Source organism: Eublepharis macularius, chromosome 7 (genome assembly GCF_028583425.1).
Source record: "Eublepharis macularius isolate TG4126 chromosome 7, MPM_Emac_v1.0, whole genome shotgun sequence".
Taxonomy (NCBI): domain Eukaryota; kingdom Metazoa; phylum Chordata; class Lepidosauria; order Squamata; family Eublepharidae; genus Eublepharis; species Eublepharis macularius.
Window position 1 is genome coordinate 97,260,990 of NC_072796.1, and position 20,770 is coordinate 97,281,759.

The following is a 20,770-nucleotide window of genomic DNA, read 5'->3' on the forward strand; positions in this document are numbered from 1 at the left end:
GTTTACAATTATTTTCTCCTACTTTAAACATCTTGTAAATAAAGTTTCTTCCTTTTTCTGTTTAATCCTGGCTGGCTTGAAGTTGTTGGCTGAGGGGCAATAAAACTTACGCATGAAGCTAAAACACTCTGATCACAACAACCAATGGATCAAGTTTAATCTATTTTAAATGGTGGTAGCATATATAACAGAAAGTAAACTCCAAGTTCCCTTTCCACAATACCCCCTGGTAGAGGGGAAGTAAATATAGTGAACTGGCTGCCTGTCTGTTGGAGCCTCTGGAAGGGGAGGGAGAAGACCCATGTGGATTTGGGTTAGAACTCTGCCTGAAAATTAGATGTTAGACAGGTGGTCGGTAATGACTGCCCTTAACTGCTTGGGAGGCCCTCAGACCCATGAAGAGAGATTCTTGGTGGGTGGCAGTGCATAACAGGGCCGGGGGGGGGGTCACAATGTTGAATATAATACAAGAGAGAAGAGTCACTATGATTACTAGAAAAATCTTGATAGGGTACATTTCTATATCAAGCACTCAAAAGTTATAGCATGAATTTATCTTGTCCAGAGTAAGTCCACATATAGACCGGGCTATGGGACTTTTGGGGTGGGGGTAGGGTGATTTTCAGCAGCATTTACTCACAATACCTGGCAGCATAATGTAAATTAACTTGATTCATAAGATACTTAAATATAAAGAATTTATATAAGATTATTTAATTTGTTACCTATCCCAAACTTTTAGGATAGCTCAGGATTTTAAAAAATCCTGTACATTCTATGCAGCAAACTGATTTGCACTGAACACCAATGCATGTTATTTATTTATGTCATTTATAGTCCGCCTTTCTCACTGAGACTCAAGGCACATTACACATTATGAGATTAGTACAATCAGTATCAAGTACATTTCAATACAGTATCAAGGACATTTCCATAAACAATGCCATAGGGTAAACAGATACAAGTTAAAAAGACATAGTATTAGCAAGAAACCAATACAGAGTAGAAAAAATACTGAAGCAGAACATAATCAATTCTAGGATTAACATTAGACAACATGGAGCACTGGTGGTACATAGAAGTACATATTTAAAGCAACAGATAATAGCTAAGGCAATATAGTGATGAAGTCTATGGTCCCTAACTCATTAGCAAACCATCTGAGACTCCATCCCTACAATACAGCCCTCCCATTTGAGTAAAAAGCCTTTTTGAATAGTTCGGTTTTGCATTGTTTATGAAAAGCTAGGAGAAGGGGGGCTCTTCTGACTTCCTCAGGCAAGTCATTCCACGGGATAGGGGCCACCACAGAGAAAGCCCGTGTATCGGCTGCTGCTGACTTCACCCGTCTGCAGCCTGGCACCTGCAGGAGACCCTGTTCAGATGAGCGATGCTGCCATGGAGGAACACAGGGCAGGAGACAGTCTTGTAGGTATGCCAGACCAAAGCCATGAAGAACTTTGTTTGGAATAACTAATACCTTGAACTAAGCACGGTAAGGGATGGGTAGCCAATGGAACGACTGTAGGATGGGAGTGATATTCATGCTCCTGCTCGCTCCTGATAACAGTAAGAGCTGCAGCATTTTGCAGTAACTGGAACCTCCTAGTTAACTCAGATGGGAGACCTACATGGTACTTAAGAATACAAGATTACTACTATTTGCTATGCCTTTTGTTCCAACATGTAAAATATTATTACAGAAGTCACTATAAAATTTTTAAAGCTTTTTGTTAGTTTCTTTTGGACAGAGTGCATTTTCATCCTCTGTTTAAACTAGTGTCAGCTCAGACACTTAAAGTAATTTTAGAGGAAATGCCGAGAATATGAAAAAATGTACAAAAATGGTTCCTAGAGGGAATCAAATGGAATTATAAGCCCTACTGACCACAGTTTCATATTTCTGAATAATGTATTCACATAAGAAACTAATTCAAATAGGCAGGCAAATGTAGAGAGTATTGTTTTCCCCTGAGTGTACTAGAAACACTTTTATACACTTTCTTCTAGATTCAAACTTGCTAATGGTAAAACAATGGACCCATTAAGATAAGGAAGATTCACCAAAGGTAACCACAGAGCAAACCTTTAGTGAAAATATGATTGTTTAATAAATGAACTTTGTATACAGTGAAGGCACAATCCAGCCAATGCTAAGCGCTTGAAAGCCCCATACAAAGAACTCTTGCACTGCAATAAATGGTTTTTATTTATTTTTAAGCCTAAAATGGCATACTCATTTGCAATTATCCAGTTATGAATACAAGCTTGAGTGTTCTACACAGAAGGCCGCTGATGGCCCCAGGCAAGGTAATCACCACACATGTTTGCATGGAGCACCCAGTGGTCTCTTGTAGTGATAGGATACAAGTGTAGCAATAAATAAAAGCACAACAGCAATGAGGTTTACAAAACTGTAATTCTAGGACCCACTGATTCCAATGAAGAAAATTTAAGCATGAGCTTATTTATATGTATTTTTTTCAATTTTCCAGCCAAAATTGGCTCCCATAGTGGCTCACAAGAATTAAAAAGCTGAAAAAATAACAAAAATAATGCTTCCTGCTCTCTCCGATAGTCCTGTCAATGACAGGAAATTGGATGCAGCTTAACTCGCACATTGAAATCACTGGGACCTAAAAGTTCTTTAAATACATTTGGACAGCTTGGGCTTTAAATAAATACAAAATTGTGTTCTCCTAATTCTAGCAAATCAAAAAGTTTTGGGAGGGCTGTGCTAAGGAGGGGGCATAGATCAATGATATACCATCTATTTTGTACACAGAAGGTCCCAGGTTCAATCCCTGACATTTCCAGTTAAAAGGGTTAGGTAGTAGATAATGTGAAAGACCTTTACCTGAAACCCTCAAGACAGAGCCATTGCCAGTCAGAATAAACAATACTGACCTGGACAGACAAATGCTCTGGCTCAGTAGCCATGTGCACAAGTGACAGTGGACACACAGGCTATCCATGTACTTGATTTTTCTTTATATAAGTGTTGAGTAATTATCATGATCAACACATACACACTTCAATGCGTGATTCATGTGTAATCCATCTTGAGTCTTATTGCGAAAGGTGGACTATAAGTAACGTAAATAAATAAATAAAAATAAATATATCCAGATACTGGTCCCTACTTTCACTTATAAAGTGAATATCCATTAGATATTTCTTAAAAAACAGGGCTACTATGGTAGCTTTGTGTTTTTATATGTTCAAGCATATGAGTCCTGTTACAGCAACTCAGTATAATTTGGATGCTTTGAAATATTTGGAGTTAATGTGCGTAACATTTCTCAAAACTGAAATAGAGAAACATGAAGTTAAATGTTTAAAAGTTAAAAAGTTTAAAAAATATATGAAAATAGAGTTAGGTTTTCTCAGGATTTTTCTTTTACTTGCAAAAAAAAAATGTGAAAGATATTTTATGACTGCCCAAAGGTGGGAAATATTAATAATCATGATGATTATAAGATGCATCATGTAATCAAGTTGTACTTAATTGTGCTAAATCCCCCCAAAATCAATGACAGATTGACAGTAAACCACAATATGTGCTTAATGGATACAATAGCCAGGGCCGGCGCGCCCATTGAGGCCAGGTAGGCAGTGGCCTCAGGCGCGGGGGCAGGAGCACGCATCACAAAGCAGCAGCCTCCTATCCCTCCTGCCCCGTGCTGCCACCACCGCCAGCACAAGCCCCCTGCTGGGCGCAGCTGCTGCAGGTAGGCATCTGTGGCGGCGCAGGCAACCGAGCAGGAGAGCTCGGAGGCCGCCTGCCACAGCGATCAGGCCGGTGGCAGGGCGGCGCTCCCGTGATGACGTCAAGCATGATGTCATCATGCAGGCTGGTGCGCGCACGCTTGTGCGTGTGCAGGAGAGCACCCGGCCAGCCGGCCACAAGTGCCACAAACCCTTGCGCCGCCCCTGACAATAGCTCTGGACAGTGTACACATGTGATAAATTATGCTCACATATTTCAACATTGCTATTTCTTTTTTACTTGCTAATCTCTATGGGAAAAAGGTCCCAGCAACAGATTTCCAAAAAGCATTAACATTACTGTTATCCAGCCTTATGTTCCATTTAACTAATTCCAATGGTTTGAGAACAGTAAAGAGTCCAGTAGCACCTTTAAGACTAACCAACTTTATTGTAGCATAAGCTTTCAAGAGCCACAGCTCTCTTCATCAGATGCATGTTTGAGAATGCTACCACTGAAAGCAATACCTAGGGCTTTGCATGAACCAGTTTTGCTTTTTATATTGATTTGACCTTAACTATACTTTTTAAACCTTGAAAAACATTTTTTAAGCTGAAAGATATTCTTCCACTATTCAGTGTAATACAAGAACAATAGTCTGGATTCAGTAGTGCCTTTATGGAAACTGAACATAGTTCATATAATAGGGTTTGCCATTTTCACAGATTTCCCATCTGAGCAACAGTCCCTGTAGTACCTCTCACAATATTCCTGACATCTCAGTTCTCTAGAAAAGTTTTTAAGATGGCATGAGGGACTGCATTAAAAAAAGATATTTTTCTGTGAGTGAAACTCCACTCTATGACCTTTGGGTCTAACTAGGGTTGCCAGCCTCCAGGTAGTGACTGGAGATCTCCCGGAATTACAACTGGTCTCCAGGCCGCAGAGATCAGTTCACCTGGAGAAAATGGCTACTTTGGAGGGTGGACTTTCTGGAATTATCCCATTCCAAGGTCCTTTCCCTCCCCAAACCCCACTTTCTCCAGGTTTCACCCCCAGATCTCCAGGAACTTCCCAACTTGGAGCTGGCAACCCTAGGTCTAACATACCTACGGGACTGCCTCCCTCCCTATGTCCCTCCATGGCAGCTTTGCTCATCCGAACAGGGTCTCTTGCAGGTGCCTGTCTGCACATGGGCGAAATCAACAGCAGCCTGTACGTGGGTTTTCTCTGTGGTGGCCCTTCCCTATGGTATGGCCTGCCTGAGGAGGTCAGGAGGGCCCCCGCGTTCTTGGCTTTCCACAAACAATGCAAAATGGAATTATTCAAAAAGGCTTTTTACTCAGATAGGAGGATGGTATTGTAGGGAGGGGGTCTCAGATGTTTTTCTAATGAGTTAGGAACCATAGACTTCACCATTATGTTGCCTTACATATTATCTGTTGCTTTACATATGTACTCCTATATACTACTTGTGCTTCAAGTTGTCTAATGTCAGTCCTAGAACTGATTATGTTCTCTTTCAGCAATTCTTCAACCCCATATTGGATCCTTGCTAATACTACGCCTTCGTAAACTTATATTCATTTACCCTATGACATTGTTTATGGAGATGCCCTTGACACTGTATAGAAATACCTGTCCTTGTCCTTGCTACTGGTTGTACTAATCTCACACTATGTAATCCACCTTGAGTCTCAGTGAAAAAGGCAGACTATAAATGACATAAATAAATAAAAATTAAGAAGGTTTGCCTTTCCTATTGAATCAGCAGTAGCCTCCAGCCTATCCAATGTTTGCATGAAGAAATTATTAAGTAATTGTGTTAAATAAAAGGGAATAGTTGTCAAATAATCTTACTTTTCTGTGAAAAGAAAGTTGATTGGTATATTTACAAAATCAAAATACATTAGATTTAACTTACCATTATGTTTATTGAGCTTAATTCGTTTATGAGAAAGGGCAGTAGTAATTTGGACAGGAGAAAGGGGATGGAAGAATTTAAGCAGGGATAGGAAAAAAGAAAACAGAAGTGCATTACTTGGTAGCAGATAGCACAGAGTAAATCTGTATTCCAAAATATATATATTCTGAGGAGAGATATAATGACTTAATATGTAGACATTTCACAGCCTTTGCCAACGAGGAAGAAAATGGGCCGGTAGCAGGTGATAAGAAAGGGCATGATAAAAGTTGATGGTTGAGCTACATTCAGGAACAAGACAAGTTTTACATATGGCAGCATACTGTCAAAATAGTCAGAAGTTTTAAAAGCTTGGTGACATGATACAATCGTCAGGAGGCGAGCGGTTTTCTGAAGAACAGCACCAAACTTAAATCTATAAACATGCCAATAATATTCATCACTTGTTGATCTATTATATCTGCAGAAGCATACTTCAAAACATTTCCAATGAACAATCTCACTGTGTCAGCAGAGTGACAGTTTTGTTACCTTGCAAAGAAGGTTTCAGAAATGAAGATCTCAGTTCTGCGTGAAGAACTCCAAGACACAGCTATTCTCATCTGTTCTTCCTTTTATAACATTCCATAGGAAGTGCTGCCAGCAGCTGTTTCACACTGCATATCACTCTTTATACGAGTTATTTATGTAAGATATGCCTGGCCAATGGTCAGCGTAGGAGGAGCACACATTCTCCTGGAGCCCATTTTCTTTTAACATCTGGCAAAGACAACTTCATGATTGGCTGTCTTTATAACTGTATCACAAGTGTCTAATGCAATACCACTTTGGCTTGGTTAGATGGTCACAGAAGGGCATTTGTTGACCTTTTTAGTGAACAAATTGCTCTTAATGGATAATCTAAACAGCAGCATACAGGAATACAGTCTGCACAGTTAGAGTTTTCTGAATTCTTTTTAAAAAATGGCACATAAAAAGAAAACAAATGTGAACAGTATGTGTTTCTTTATAGCATAGTGGTAATGTGTATATACTTTTTATTCTCAACATAAATTGTTCCCTTTTCTGTACTCTGCTCTGAAATGGAACAAAATGGCTTCATTAAGTTAGTTTTCTAGTGCACTGTCAGTCTAAGCAACGAGACAAAATTTTGCAATGTGCTTGAATTGCAGAGTTTTCTTGACTTGAATGCTTGATAGGAGAACATTTGTGTATAGTACATTTGTGTAAAGAACAGCAGTTGGAACCAGATGATCAACCACTTACAAAATGCACTAGTTATTATTATTTACTTAACTGGAATAGAATGAGCACAACACAGTGAAAGATTTTTGTGTGTACAAAACTCCCATTCATTTCAGTGGTGTTTCAATGGCAGAAATTCCCAGTGGATCATGGACAGTGGACAATGACAAACATGAAGAATCTGAAACACTTGATTGCAAGTCTGAAATATTGTTACTATAGTTCCCTTTTATGGGCCTAGCCTAAGTGACATGCAAGCAAGGATGAGCTAGTCTCACAAAAGAATGGTAATGTTTTAATGGGACTTAAATGATAGGAAATGGCTCTGTACAAACACCCATCAAGCCTTGGAGGAGTGACCCCACCTCCCAGCCATAGGGGCAGGTTGTGTCTTTGTGTAAAAAACAAACAAACAGTTTTTAGATTCTGGAAGGGACAGAGCCAGACACTGCTGAACTTTGGATGAAGTTCCTTGAGTGTCTAGGTGTCTCATGTGGAGTAGCAGATTTGTTTCATTGTGAAATTGTATATATAGTTGTGAATAAAATATTTTTATGCCATAAGTCTCCAGTGCTCTCTCTTCTAAAGGGAACTAATCCAGATAAGCACTGCTTCCGGAACTTATTACTGCTGAGTGAGGTGGGAGTCACATAATACTGTGAGCTAGTGTGACTGAGTTAATATGGGCACCGCACAGGGCTGCCAGGCCCCCATTGGGGATGAGGGATCCCTGCTCCCAGCGTCTGCTCCCCACCACCCCTCACCTGGCCAGTGAGGGAGAAAGGCCCATAGAATGAGCCCATGGAATGGGCCCAGGAGGCAAAAAACCAATGTGCAGCAGGTCCACTCCCACCAGGCATGATGACATCACTTCCAGAAGTGATGTCATCATGGCCAACAAGAATGCATGCACTCAAGATGATTGCTCACATTAAGTGCCCAATCCATCTGTCCCCCACCCCCTGCCGGGCAACCCTAGCACTGAAACACCTAGAGCAAAAAAGTTGCAGTTCCAACAAAATGGAGGCTTGAGTACAGCTGTTCCAGTCTGGTTTAGAGAACCATATTTCTTCTACCATGTCATGATCTGGCTGTGTCAGGAAGGCCTAGCAAGTTCTCAGAAGCCTGTTAGCAGTGGGAGTAGGCCTGCCTACAATTCCTAGGTGCCCCTGGGCCGTTTTGGTGCCCTTTTTGGCCAATCAGAACACAGGGGGCTAGTGCTATATAAGTCTGGGAGGGGAAAAGCCTGGGTTCTTTCTCCCAGGGGGCAGGCCAGAGGAGGTTTCTGCTAGGGAGAAACCCTCCCAACCCTTCTGCCCTCATCCAGGTAGGGTGAGAAGACAGGCCTGGCAGACAAAGGGACAGTGAGTTCAGTCACACTAGGGCCTTTTGTTTATTTTGCTTTCACCCATCTATTGTTGCTAATGCACCTTGCTTGTTTGTTTGATATTAACTGACCTCCTTGTAAATAAACCCTTTAGTTTGTTGTTACTCTGTGGGGTCCTCACGCTTGTTTATTGGCCAAGCTATGGAGGTCAGAAGGGTTGGGAGGGTACTCTGGGCCATCCCAAGGGACCCTAAATCCCAGAGTGGTGGCAGCATAAGGTGGCTCACCCCACCTGAGACATGACATGGTGGTAGGAGTGGGATGGACCCTGGTAAGGCAGGGACCCTGGTAAGGCAGAGTGACATTTGGTTTTGGAAAAAAAACCAACCTTTTTTGCTTTTGGCTTAAGGAAGCCACATTTGCTGAAGGTGATTGCAAGACCAAGTAAAGGTCTGTTAAAGGTGTGGTGAAAGGGTTTTTTTTTTGTTTTAGCTGTTGGGTCAACCAGATAGTGAGGCTAGAATAGGTAGTGCATGCTCCTCAGAACTGGAAAGACAAAATCAGAGGATGTACCTGTTCCTAGAAGCAAGACCCAAGCAAGGGCTGCTGGGGCCCATGTCTGAGAAGAAAGGGGCAGCCAGAACAATGGATTGCCCGAGTGAAGAGGTCTTGCGTCTCCAGCTGCAACTTAAGCAGGCAGACCTTGAGCTAGAGAAAATGAAGCTTGAGAAAGAAGAGAAAGAGAACCAAGCTCGCTTGGAGCTCAAAAAAGAGAAAATGAAGCTTGAGAAAGAGAACCAAGCTCACTTGGAGCTCGAAAAAGAGAAAGTGAATCTGGAAACAGAGAATGAGGCATGAGCTTGAGATGGCTAAGCTCACAAAGGGTCCGCCTCATCCAGATGCCATGGTGAAACAGGACTGTCGGAAGTACCCCTTGTACTAGGAAGGAGAGGACATTGAGGCCTTCCTGCAGAATTTTGAACTAGTCTGCATTGACTACAAGGTCCCCCCAGAGCAGTACATGGAAAAGCTGAGACTGCACTTGAGTGGTGTCCTGGCTTCAGTGTCCGGCCAGATGGAAGGTGAAGAGAGAACAGATTACAAGCTGTTCAAGCAAAGAGTGAGAGAGAGTGGGATTCACCAAGGAAGGGGCCCAAAAGCACTTCGGAGAGATCAAGCTTGAAGGTAAAGAGTCCTACCCCCAGTTAATACACAGACTGGGAAAAGCCTATGACTTATGGGTGGAAGTTGCAGAAGCCAAGACCCTGGCTAATGTCAAGGCCCTGATGTGCATTGACTGGTTCCTGAATCTTCTTCCTGAGCACATTCGGTGCCCGCTTGAGGACAAGAGTCCTTCTTCCCTTCAAGAAGCAGGCCAGTGGACGGAGCGACTGGCAGAAGCCTATGGAGGGCAGATGTACAGCGTTCATCAGGACTGGCATAAGAGGGAGTCTCCTAAGTCCCCACCCCAGTCAGAAAGCAGCCAGAAGAAAAAGGACAGCCGTCCCAGCAACAGCAACCTGTTTTCCCAAGTGCTGGAGGGAAGTTGCCCACGGTGGAGAAGAAGGTGCCACGGTGCTTTACGTGCTACCAGTTGGGCCACTTTTGGAATAAATGCCCCAAGGTCAGGACTGACATGCACCACATGATCCCAGAGAGGCCTCAGATTGCTTTGTCTGCATTTGATTCAGAGTATATTCCCCAGCACCACCGGAAAAAGGTCATGGTGGATGGCTGTGAAGTTGCTACTTGGCAAGATACTGCTTCTCTCCTGAGGCATGACATACCACTACAGGGGTTCAAGGCTGGCCCAGAAGTTTGGCTGTAGAGCACCCAGCAGGCCATGGCTGAGGATATCCAGGAAATGTATGAGCAACTGATGGGCTATACAGAAACTGTTGTGTTGCAGTATAACTAAGTCTTAAAAGCTAAAAGGGTAGAGGATTTGGCTATCCAGGAGCCTGCCAGTAGTAATAAAAGTGAAAAGCTGGAAGAACAGCCCCAGGAGTAGGCAAAGTATTGGGGAAAGAATATGCAGAAGTTGAAACTGGACAGTGCTGGAAGTGTATCTTGGAGGAAGATAAGCTGCGTCCATGGAAGAAGAGTTTCTTACAGAGTTTTTTACCCCAAGGAAAAGAATGTGCAGGAGGAAAAGCCAGAGTTATGTGGGCCAGTCACAGTTATTTAGCACAACTTGTAAGGTTCAGGGCCGAATCCACACTACCCTACCTTCCGCTTTTCATGTGCATTCATCGCGCTGGATTCTATCCTGCGATGTCCCAGTTTGTGTTCACATCCCTTCTCTTACTGCTGCTGCCTCACACTATACTTCGTCCACATCCCTGGTAGAATACGGGGCGGGTTTTGATCTGATGGTGCCGATGACAACATTGTGTTCATTTTTTTTTTCATTTTTTCATCAGATTTCCACTATAGCATTTTTTTGCTAAATTGCTATGGTGAGGCCACACCCCTATGATGCCTGTGATTGGTTAATGTTATTCTATGCCTTCTTCTTTGAAATCCATTGGCCCATTATTCTGGCGGGCTAATTTGAAGTGATATTGGAGGTGTAGGGGTGATCCAAACTCTCCAAACAGGCAGACTAATAATTTGACGCTTGAATGTAATGTTAGAATGATGGATTTCTTCTATAATGGTAATTTCAACAGTTAAAAAAAATTAATTTTAACAGCCACCGATATTTCTGACTGTTCGGCATCCTAAAAATGACACGGAAATGGAAATGACGCCACCCGTTGATGTCTCCGTGGGGATTTTGGAGCACCCCGATTAAGATTTATGGCCGGGATTGTGCAACAGCACTAGGAAAGTCCCCTTTAAAAAAAAAAGGGAAAGGGCAGGCAGGCAGACATGCTGCAGAGAGAGTGAAAAAGTTTGATAATTGCACGGCAAAGAGGGATGGTGTTCCGGAAAGGCTGCAAACACGGAAGTGGGGTGGTTTGAAGGGGGCAGTCTCCTTGTGAAACGCTTCTATTTGTCCACATCCATGGTGAGAACCACGCAAGAGAAGCGTTCGAATGTATGACAAATTCGTCTGAGGCGCAACGCAAAAGATGCGAGAGAATGGCGGGATTGAGGTAAGAGTATGTGAACAACCCTCTGAGAAGTGAATAATGGGTGGGAAAAAAGCGGAAAACTTGAGGCATGTGGATTCGGCCCAGCTGTACAAAAAGAATGTATCACAGTACTCTGAAATTAATACTTGTATCATCCAACCAGTGTAGTAGGACTGGGGAGACCCCATGTGCTATAAAACTTAGTGACACCCCCCCTCCAGTCTTTCTCTCTTAGCCTAAGCTACCTTACAGGATTATTGTGAGGATAAAACGGAGAAGGGGAGAATCATGTAGGCTACTTTGAACTTCTTAGAAGAAGAGTGGGATGAAAATGCAGTGAACATTGCAAAGATATGGACTTCTGGCTTTTTAGCACCACCAAGGGCTATCAATGTAGGGCTTCTTGCAAAATCAGGAACGTTGCTTGACAGTTCCAGTTGCTTACTGGGGTACAGAGCCTGGTCTAATCATCCTCTTAATTTGCTTCAGGGTTCCTGGATGAGATCTCTAGTCTCTGATAACACTTTGAAAAGGAAAGAATAGAGCTCAAAATAATTGACAGTTTTCATTAACAGAAAGAAACAGATACTTTCTTTTGCAGACCAATTTATTGCATATGGTTTAGTATTATAAATGGCATTTCCATTATTGTTCCAGAACTATCTGTTTGGGCAAAATGAACCTACAGAGCTAGAGTATTATAAAATAATAGGTACCTCATGTATTATACTTAGAGAAAAGCTCACTTTCTTTTAAAAATGAGGCTGCCAGCTGCAGCATAACTACAAAATGAACATAATAAATATTCTAACAGCACAGTTTGCCCAGGCATGGACAGAGTCATGTCTGCACTTCCATTATAAATCCATTACAAATGCAATCATTTTTCATACTGAAGTATGTCCATAATTATTTCGGTGGCTACAATACAGGATTTGATATTGAAAACAAACATTTGTTTGAAAGAACTTGGATTTTAAGGAGTTATTCGCAAAAAAAATATGCTTCAAATGATACGCTACAAATTATAAAGAACTTATCACTATAAAGCTACTATTGTGAAGTATTTGGAATCTGTAACACTTCCAGCATAGAGTTGATGATGGTCTAAAGAAGCTTTCTCCGACTTAGATGCTGAAAAAGCTGTAGGATCCAGCCCGTATTTTTAACTCTGTAGCAGTATTAGCTGTTCCATTTTATGCTAAATATATATTCTTGGAATTAAATTCTGTTAAGTGAAATATGATTTGCTTAGAATGGTGATCTAGGATTTTTTTGGACATGAGTATTACAGAAGACTTTTGAAAACAGTGAAGAAGCATTTAGGAAACCTTTTGAAATCATTGTACTAAAGCTAAGGAGTACCCTTAAAGTGTTCTAACAGCTCTCAGAAATCAAAAAGTACCCCACTAAATAATAATAATAGCAAGAATCAAGGCAAGAAACCTTTCTAAGCTGTAAGAAAGTTGCAACCCCTACCCCAAGTCCACAAAAGTAGAAAAGAAAGGCAGTGTCTTGCTTGAAAAATAGGATGCAACCTATTTTGACGACATCACTTTTTGTAACAGAAAAATTGTTAAAACATAAAAGGTATGCCTTTATAAATCAGAAAACATTTCAGTTGAAAAGTTTAAAAGTTTATTTTTAAAAATATCTTTTTAAAAGATCTTTATCAAATGTGAATGTAATTCTATAAAACAATGTGTTTTTTTAAAAAAATCAACAGGATTCCAACTAGTTTCCTACTGTGAGAGCCTGGATTGCATGGAATGGAAGCAAGATATATGGTTGCAAAGAAACAATAAAAGAAATTTAAACAAAAAGAAAGGACTGCGCAGCATTCTTCACAAAGTGATTCATACTCATTTACTAGCCCTAAGAAAAAGTACTGGCTAGAAAACCCAATGCAGTTTATCCGGATTACCATCATATCTGTGACTACACTATCATTATAATGATCTTCATATAATATATCAAACATTTCTTCTCTCTGTCTTTTCTCTGTCTTTTGGTGCTACACCTCTGAAGATGCCAGCCACAGCTGCTGGCGAAACGTCAGGAACTACAATGCCAAGACCACGGCAATACAGCCCGGAAAACCCACAACAACCATCGTTCTCCGGCCGTGAAAGCCTTCGACAATACATTTCTTCTCTTAAAGGAATGATGACACATATTTGGAAAAAATCTCTATAGAATAGGAAAATACTTTCCTGCATTCTTCCCCCTTGCAAATAAAATATTGTAGTGCTGTGCATTCAAAGTATGCCAATATATGATCCTTACCTTGAAGAATATACTTGGTAATATCATGAACTGGATTATAATCGTGCAATAAAGATGAATAAGGATTTGCAAATTACATTAAGAAGCCTGAAAAACTACTAAAAAGATGGACAGTGTAGTTCTTTCATTAGAACACAAGTTCTTTGTGTGGCTGTGAATCAAACAACAATGCTATAAACTTGCCTCACCCATTGCATGGCCTTGGGCATGAAACAGCCATATGGAAAAGACAATGCTTTGTTGTGGAGCAATGCTGTGTTTTTTTCAGTGTGTGAGACTGTGGAACTGCTAAAAAATTGGTTCAGACAGGCATTTGAAGGCCAAATTAGATGTTGTGAATAGATGTATATAATAAAGTCTTGAGCAAAAGAACAATGACTGGAAGGGAAACTATTCCCTGCCAGATTTGTTTGCCCTGGTATTGCACTACAGAGTCCCAGATGTGTATTTACAATGATAATCATCAATAACACAGAACAAATAATTAGGCTGAAAAAACTGTCATGCTTTAATGAAGGAATAACTGAATACAAACCTGTGTTTTATAGACTGGAATAACAGATAATTGATACTGATGTATCAGTGAGTTAAACCTGTACCATGCACGTGGAACTCTGTAGCACTTGGTCTCCTTATAGCCCCCTCACCCATGCGGCATTCATATGTTTTCCAACTAGACAAGACAGAGATCGTGTAGCTCCCAGGAATCCCTTATAAAGCAGAATTTCAGGGGAGTATACATGAGGCTGCACGGAAAGGGAGAAATCTAATCAAAGCTTATCAAAACTTCCTTTCCACTTTCCTAGTAGCCCTTAAAGGGGTGGGGGGAGGGAGCCCATCTTTTTCTTCCCAAGACAATGGAGGTTCTACTCATGCAGAAGTCGAAGGCTAAGAGCCAAGCTACAAGTGACAGGTTGGACACTTGTCAGCTTCCCTCAAGTTTTGATGGGAAATGTAGGCATCCTGGTCTTGCAGCTGTAATGGAGAGCCAAGCTGTAAAACCAGGAGGCCTACATTTCCCATCAAAACTTGAGGGAAGCTGACAAGTGTCCAACCTGTGTAAGGCATCACTTGTAGCTTGGCTCTAAGATTCCATTTCCCTTCCTGCATTGTTCTGATCCAGTTCCATTTGTGTCTGAAATTTAGCTTGAAAGTCAGTGGTAGATCTGTGACCTCCATCTCTTCTAGAACAGAAAAACATCTGAATGTTCATAATTTGTGGACTGTAGCCAGTTCTTCCTTTGGAAATCATAAAACAATTTGCTTATGAATCAGTACACTAACTTAGGCTATAGAGAAAACTATGGCTGCTATCCTAAGAAAATTAATGGGAATAAACATCATGCAATAAAATGGGACTTACATCTGAGTAGACCTGTACAATTATAAAATTGTAATGTATATTAGAGTTTTTACTGTCACTGTGATTGCTGTATTATAATTTTGATGCTGTTGGTGTCAACTGCTAAGGCTGTGAGCTATTGCAATAAAACTTACGATGATGATCTAAGCAATAAACTAGAGCACTCAGCTAGCAAAATGAATGAAAAAGCTGAAGCCCTGAAACTGGCCAGTCTAACCTCTGTCTGAATAAAATCTGCAGCTTTAGATCTGCTAAGGCTGTGCTGGATCAGCTTATAATCAAGGCCTAGAAGAAAAAATTATATACTGAAATTATATATATATATATTTTCCACTAAGTGTTATTGTTCGAATGCAAATCCCAAGGATATTCATATTTATAATGACTGGAGACTGTTAGAGCTCTCAGGTGTCATTTCATTATGCTGCACTTAAAATGCCTTAAGTGGCAACTATCTGCCTTACACAGAGATTTATTGTTATGTTAATGGTTCCCCAGGACCCAAGTATAGATTTGTAATGGTGGGATTGCCATGATTTTCAGTGTGCTCTTCATAAGATACTTCAAGACCAGATCATTATGTTTTATTACTGCCACAGTGTGATATATTCACTTGAGATATGCACAACTTCTTCACTGTACCCAGTAGCCAACAAGTTGTGCACATGAGATGAGGGCACAGAACTTTTCTGTGGGCGTGACTGAGCACCTGTTGACTAACCCTGGCAGGTACATTAGAGCAAATTCATATTTGTCTGTTTCTTATAACACTCTTTTCTTGCATTATTATAATGCTTTTTCGCAGCAGCAGGATTCCCCACCATCACCACCTCCAATTTTAAAAGGCACATAAGAAAAAATTCCTCATGAATTGAGACTTAGTATTTGAGAGTCTCTTTGGCTGCAGTCATACATCATTGAATTTTGTACCATTGTTGCACCATAACAATTATTTGCCTTTTGAACACACAGAAATATTCAGTTGTTAACGACAGCACTAGCGTAATATCCAGTGATATGTGGATACCATCTTTGTGCCCTCTTATGATCATGATGAATCCCACTTGTGCCTTTGTTTACAGATGTTGATGGAACTCTGCTTCCATAATTTTATTCAATTTGAGCCAGACACCATGTATATCACCAAATGATAGCAATGACGTAATTACAAACAGGAAAACCCATAATGACTTGTGGGGGATGTCTAATTTTTCCCTATCTATTTTCTTTTTCTCTTCCCTGAAATCCCCACATCCTCTGTTCTTTTCTTGCTTCCTTCTCTCCTTCCCACCTACCAGTCAACCTACCTTTATCTCCCCCCTCCCCTTCAATTTTCCCTCCTTCCCTCATCCTGGCAGCCTGTCCCTGGGAAAACGCTTGAGTCTAATGACAGGAGTACATGCTATATAAACATATAGTGCATGAACTTTCTGTGTTTTTATTTAGAATTTCCTAAAATGTCATTTAGGTATGAAGTCATATAAATTTAAAAGGTCTTCTTTTTTATATATTTTATAAACACAGTTGCTGAAATTCTGTTGTGTTTGTCTACTTTGCCTTGCTGTAAACAAGACTGAGTACATAATTTATCACAAGCCATGCTCTTGAGGAGTTCTCAAACAGATATGTTTAATTAGTCCAAGAGTCCACCTTCGCACTGCAGTCCCTTTTCCAGAAGTAACTATAGTCCACATTAGAGTCAACTGGCTTTTGACTGTAGAAGTTGTCACTAGGATATATACATGACTAATTTAGGCCCATTACTAGCCTGTATACATATTAGCCTTCACATTTAGTACTTCAAAAAAAACTCTGTTTAATTTACACAAAGAACAAAGTGTTTATACAAGCACCAGGTGAGGTATGTTAATGGACAGTGACAAAAGAACAAAGCTCTAAGTGGCATAACATGGGCCATCTCGTTTACAGAAGCAGATAACATGCTTACTTTAGGTTAAGATAGGCTTGCCAGGTCCAGGTTGGGAAATTCCCAGAGATTTCGGAAATGGAGCCTGGAGAAGGCAGGGGATGGGAAGGGACCTCAGCAAGGTATAATGCCATACAGTCCACCCTCTAAAGCAGCCATTTTCTCCAAGGCAACTGAGCTCTGTGGCCTGGAGATCAGTTATAATTCTGGGGGATCTCCAGCTACCACATGGAGGCTGGCAACCTTAGGTTAACAACATTAGATGGGTGAGAGACAAAACGGCCCACATCTGGAAATGCAACAAAATGTCTGTTTTCATGTTGCCATTTAGAATTTGTCTCCAAATACACATGCAGACAAATTGGGGGCTCTGAGAAATTACAAGGGGATGTGAAAAATGAAATCCATTCCCATCTTGTCCACTGTGGAGCCCAAGGACAAAAGGAGTGACTTCCTGCTTACCAAACCCTGAAACTCACAGCATTCCAATGCAATTGCCCTAGTAGCTAAAATTCAGGGCTTAGTGAACAGGAAAAGCTCACTGAGCGCTGCTGAGTAGAGATGGGCACGAACAGAAATACGAACAAAAAAAAGCCACAAACAGCCCAATCTGCTGTTCGCGAACAAGCTGTTTGTGAGGCCCCATTCTAAACGAACAGGTGGTCGTTTGCAAGCCTCGTTTGTTGCTGTTCGTTGCTGTTTGTCAATCCAGTTTGGCACCTGCAATCAATTCCCTTGGCAACTTAGGCAGGGATTGTCTGAACTCTGTCTGAACTCCTGCTGTTGCCCTGGAAACCCCAATCTAAGCCCAATTTAGCTTGATAGGCAGGTCTTCCTTTCAAGTGTTGAGCTCCAAATTTGTTACAAGGGAACAAAGACCAGGGGGGAGAGGGGCTCCCAGCTCTGGCTTTGGAGAATGAGAGACAGCTGCTGTTGGCATTTTGATAGAGAGAGTGCATTGGAGCTTGAATTTTCTTTGTGTGTGGTGGGATAGGGATCTACCCCTTCAAGCTCCAGGGCTGCTGCCAGGCTCTGGGGCCAAGCTATTATTTATTTTTGGTACCGTTCCTGCTGCCTGCTCAGGTCAGGTTTCTGGGAATGGTGCAGTAGGGATCTTGACTTGGATGATGGCTGGAGGAGAGCCTGCTAGCCCCCACGAACAGCCAACCATGAACATGTTTGTGAACAAGGCCGTATTAATAGTTTTTCGTGAGTCCCTGCTGCTTCCACATGCTCCTATTTTTTCGGGTTTTCCCTGTCCCAAAGTCATGTCTTCCCAATCCACTTCAAGAACTCACCTTCCACATGCATCATCCTCATGCATGTTTTGTGTGTGTTTGTTGCAAAAAAAAGGTCCTAAAACAGAAAATGTGTTCTTTATCTGTGCCTCGTCATAAATGACGTTGGTGCATTCCTGCCCAACGTTCCCTTTTTTTTTTTTTGAGCACATGTGAGACTGCGCTATACAATTGTCCCATCTTTCAGCTTCTGTAGAAACTGGGCATGCATCATACTGCATTCTCTACTGTTGATTTCCCACTCAAAGTTTTAAATGCAAAAGTGTTTCGTAAATATCTGAACAGTAGAGTAGCGCAATTGCACAATTCCATATCCTACTATATAAAAGGCAAACTGTGTACCCAACCACTCACTCTTTATCCCCATGCAGGCATAGTACATGCAGGCATAGGGATAAGAAGCGAGTCAGAAGCAAAATGATTTGCCTCCCTACTGCTGCCTTAGGGCTTCCAGAGACATGGAAAGACTCAGCATGATGGTGAGGCCCTCCCAAGGTCCTACAGCAGCCAGGGGCTGGGCTCCCCGCTGCCTCTGCAGGATCTTGGGAGGGCCATGCACAAGGCAAGGAGAGGTCAATGGGCCAGAGGAAGAGGAGCCCCTGATCTCTTCCCCCATCTCCCCCTCGACTGATGCCACCGAGGGAGGCATGGGGGGGAGTGCTAGTAAGGCCTGTTGTGATTGACAATCTGATTGCTAAGTGATCCAATATAGCAAGCACTGCAGTATTGTTAGCCAAACTGCCTCAAAGATGGGGAATTAATAGGCAATTGGCATATATTAAGGAATCATGACCTGTGTATACCAGGGTCAGAGTTCCTGGATCACACCCAATAAGAGTGAAGACTAATATTTCAATGTATCAAAGCTTTTAATTAAGAACTCTTCAAGCTTACAGGGTCTAAGAATTGTACACATTCACTACAAGACTAGGAAAGATAGGTGGGGAAAATATAGATGGTTGCATCAGCAGGAATATCGTTGGTGGGCAATACACACCTGTCCTAGTGAGAAGCAGAGATTCAGCAGTGAAGCACAGAATGCTTAGTGGGATGCCAGCAACTCACTAGGTGGGATGAAGTAGGAGGAGCCCTGGGGAGTTTGAGCATCTCCCATATATATCCAATTTCAGCCCCTGGGCTAAACCCAGGATGGGCTTATGCCCTCTCAAATGGTTCTCAAGAAATTTAACAAAAGTAAATAATGTGCCACTTGGGTGGGATAAAGGAGATCCGGACTGGGTACTTAGGAGTCTAATGTTTGTGTTTGTGACACCTTAAGAATAACAAAGGGGCATGGAGGAAGAGAGGATGGGGAGTGATTGATTTTTATGAAGGTCCATGGTGACACTTCCAGAGCGAAGAAAAGATAGAGGGGAAGAGTGGATGAAAAGTGATCTGCACTTTATGATTGGCCATTGCTTGATGTATGGAAGTGATTGTCTTGATTGTGGGATTACCAGGAGGTCTGGAGGCACCTTTTGTTCCTGGCCTCTCCATATCAAGGGTCCTTCTGGAAAACAGTTCATGACAAGCTGCTGACATGTCATGGCTTCCACGGGAAAATAGTTGTCCTTTTAAGCTATCTCTGGAAAATGGCTTCTTTCTCACACACTTCTAGTCTTGGTTCCTGCAGGAATCTCAGCAGTAGCTGGTATCTTGGCAGCAGGCATGTTTATCTGGGTGCAGAGTGACTACTCCAGAGTGTTTGCAGCAAAGGTTGCTTGTGGGTACTGACCAGGGGGTGCCCTGCAAGTCCCAGGACATTCCCTTCTTCATGCATCATGTTGGCCTCTGTACCAAGTTATGCTTAGCTCATACAAAGTCCATGTTCAGGTTGTGAGAGAGTGCTCTAGGCAACAGTATGATTCCCTTTGTATATGTAGATATCATAATAGCACAAAGACCATTTTAAAAAGTAAAAAAAGGGGGATTATACAATTGTGCATGCGAGCCAGACACTCACATGTGTCTGGGGGTAGGACAGGTAACGGCGAGAGGAGGGGTTCGAGATTTGTGGGAGGGCTCTTCTGAAGCAAAAAAAAAGCCTCTATATGTATTGTTATGGTAGATAATTGCATGGAAAAACCAGTATCAAAAATAAAGATGGAACAAAACAGGTTTCACAAAAAACTCTTAAAAACCGGGATCATCACAACCCACTCTTGCATGGGAAATGATGTAATGGTGAGATAACCCACCGAAGTTCCATTAGCCGGCAATCCCATTAAGTTCACGTGGAAACGGCCAAGGTTTCTTCATAGATTTCACTTTACATCTTAGATATTCTGACTTCAGTACAGCACTATTTTCCCTTTACACCAGACCCAGGTTCTCCTCAGAGCCAAAAACTTTTGTAGACACTGGGCAGGATTTATTCATCTCCAAAAGACATAACCCTGATCACTTGGCTGTAGGGGAGTCTCCTTTCACTACCCACTTCCTCTGCCAACAACACACCCTCAATTTATGCTAAAATGGAGTGGAGCTGTCCTGTCCAACAATCTGTGTTTCTAATTCCCTTCCCACCTAGTGTAAAGCAAATCATTTTCTAATGTAGTTTTCATTTTCTGTGGTAGGGTCAAAGAAGCCTAATTGTGGTAAGATCTTTGAG